The following is a 2,902-nucleotide window of genomic DNA, read 5'->3' as shown; positions in this document are numbered from 1 at the left end:
TTCATTTGTGCTCATGTGCTCTGAGGTATTTTGGCAACCAGAGCTTCTGTGATTATGGTCTGGTATGTATTTTTGATAAGAGTGCTGATGACAGGCGGCTGCGCTGAAATATGAAATTAGTGCCCAGAGATTCGTGAGCAGACACGGTTGCTGGGTGTGTTCTCTCACACACACACACACACACACACACACACACACACACACACAGCTGCCACATCTAACCACATCACAGCCGGTGCGGTGAACTGCAGTGTTTTGGTACAGCCTGCTTTGTGGCTAATAGTGACTAAATACTGAACATACTTGCATCTGATGGCATGTTAACTGGATTCTCTGTGATGAAGTGGTGAAGAACCGAGCTCTTGCTTTTTTTATTCTTATTTTTTCCAAATGAATGATGTGAGCGAGGTGTCGCTGTTTTATAATCGAAGCCCACGCTGCAGCATATTTGTGACACAGACAGATAAAAGGCACCACAGTCATTCCCTCGTCTAGCAACCAGGCGAGGAGGCTAATGATGACAGACAATGGGAGGATGCTCGCGGAGGTGTTGTTCGCCCGCTCTCCTGATGAAGATCCAGCATTCGATCAGTGACCCACAAACGGTGAGTGACTCACATGAGAAGTTAAAGCAGATTGTGCAACACTGACTCTTAAGTGATTGTGACAGATTGAGTGCAGCATCACTTTGTTTTATACCTGATAATACATTTGACACTGCAGCTCAGCGACTCCAATAAACTTCACTCCACTGTCTGATTGCTGGGTCACATTAGTAGGTCAGTGTTGCCTTTACTGTCCCTGAGAAAGAGCTGGAGGTAAATTAAAATACGTTTGAGGATTACAGCTGCAACAGGACAGAACAAGGCCTGACTCTGGGTCAGCGTGTCGCTCACACAGAGGTGACAATGGGCGGTTAGAGAGGGTGAAATGGGGGGTAATCTTTTAAACGGGCTGTGGACAATTGTCAGGGAGAATTCGGGGTATTCAGTACAAACTGAGGAATGTGGAGTTAATTGGGGGACGTTGGAGGGGACGAGGGGCAGGTGAACTCTGCAGGAGGAGGAGGGCGTTCTCAGAAGGATGTCCTTGTTGACACAGAAGTGAGGGTTGACTTCCCGAGGTGGCCGCACCTTTTACAGCGGAGAATGAGAATGAGGCACACGGCCGTCACGCGCCCTCAGGCCTGAGCCCTCAAAGGACGGTCATTTGGGATATCAGAGAAACCGGGGCAGTTTAGAGGCCTCCCCGGGGGCAAGACCTCATAAGCTGTGGCCATATGTTTATCAGCATCATGATAGATGCTTATCGTCCTCATTGCCTTTAATCAGTGTTTGTAAAGTTGTTTATTAGGGGCCAATTATTTTACACTGGCCTCTGCTCTTAGATTTCTGCAATCATGTAGTTAACTTAAGAAAAAACCTTGTTTAAATGCTGGAAGCTCCACATTTTTTACCTGTGTTTGATGAAATATCAACACAACACCTTGTTGTTGTTCACATTTTCTGTTTTCTCCCAGGACGTTGCTGCAGATGCACAGAAGCAGCTGTGAAAAGTTCATCTATTCACACATCTTTTCATAGATCCCTTCACTTATTTGTTTATATCTAAAAGCACATTTGCATTTTCAGTGACCAATGGAAATTATATTGGCCTGCTGGCACAAGCAGCTCTCGGCCCACACAAAGGAAGAGAGGTTGTGTTTTTTTCTTATTGAAATGTGAACCCTCCAACATGTTGGAGCATTTGCATACCTCTGAATGCATGGCTCTGAATGACAATGGTCCCAACCACCAGCACCACACCTCCTCCTCCTCCTCCTCCTCCTCCTCCTCCAACTCAAGGAATGCCAGCTCTGAGCTTTAACACTGAAGTGATCCAGTTGGCCAGAGATGACTTCTTAAGAAACTCGGTGGAAAATATTCAGATCTTGACTCTCCATCTCTCATTCATGCTCCTCGTTCTCCTGTTTACATTCCAGCGCTGATCTCCGGCGTGACATTGGATAATGGCTTTCCATTCTCGTTACGTGCACATGTCAGTCCCCAAACTGTTTATGTGCGCCAACATGTAGGGCTGCGTGCACGAAGAAGAGACGGGCATGAGGGGGGAGAAAAAAAAAGGTGTTTGTTGTAGTAATAACAGAGGATAGCATGTTTTCGTTTAGCGTGCATGTGACTGTAGACATGTGTGTTTAAGGTAAGACTTTAAACTGTGGGATTATCCTCTTTTCACTGATTACAAGTTGTTGTTTTTTGCTCACGTGCAAAACTTGTGAGTAAAGAAAACAAAAATTAGACTTGAGCAATGCATGCTTAGTTGTTTTTATCCATCTTAAGTGGAAGATTTGGTGGAGTGTCATCTTGTCTTGTTTTAATAGAGGAAACTTTTATATTTTGCAGAACACAGAGGAAGAAAAATCATGTTATGTTTGTGCAACAGGGCAAGTACATCCATCAGACACCGGGGCCAACAGCACTGAGCCTGGGAACAGAGTCATCCGTTTGCAGTGAGGCATCAACTTCAGGTTATTGTTCATTTCTAAAGGAGATCACAGACAAATGGATCGCCAGATATTTTTTACACAAACCCTTCAGCTTCAGCCTCATTTATATGAACTATTATTGTTCAGGCCTCCATGGCAACGAACACACATATATTTATTCATGAAGCAATATCTAAAAAATAACAAAACCTCTGGAGCCGTGTTGTAATGAGGTAAAATCACAGACAGATGAGGACACTGTGGACCAATCATGTTGGGGCACGGGGTTCAGTTCAGTGGTTGAGATTTATGGATTTAGGCCACTGTCGGTAATTCAGACTCTCCCCAGGGCCCTGTCTGTCCGTCTAGCCTGTTTTACTGCCCGGCCTGAGCGGAGCCGGGCAGAGCGAGGCTCAG

Source organism: Seriola lalandi, unplaced genomic scaffold (genome assembly GCF_002814215.2).
Source record: "Seriola lalandi dorsalis isolate HSWRI2012SDOR001 ecotype SW California unplaced genomic scaffold, Sedor1 jcf7180002054930, whole genome shotgun sequence".
NCBI classification, from domain to species: Eukaryota; Metazoa; Chordata; class Actinopteri; order Carangiformes; family Carangidae; genus Seriola; species Seriola lalandi.
Note: the sequence above shows the minus strand (reverse complement) of the source record.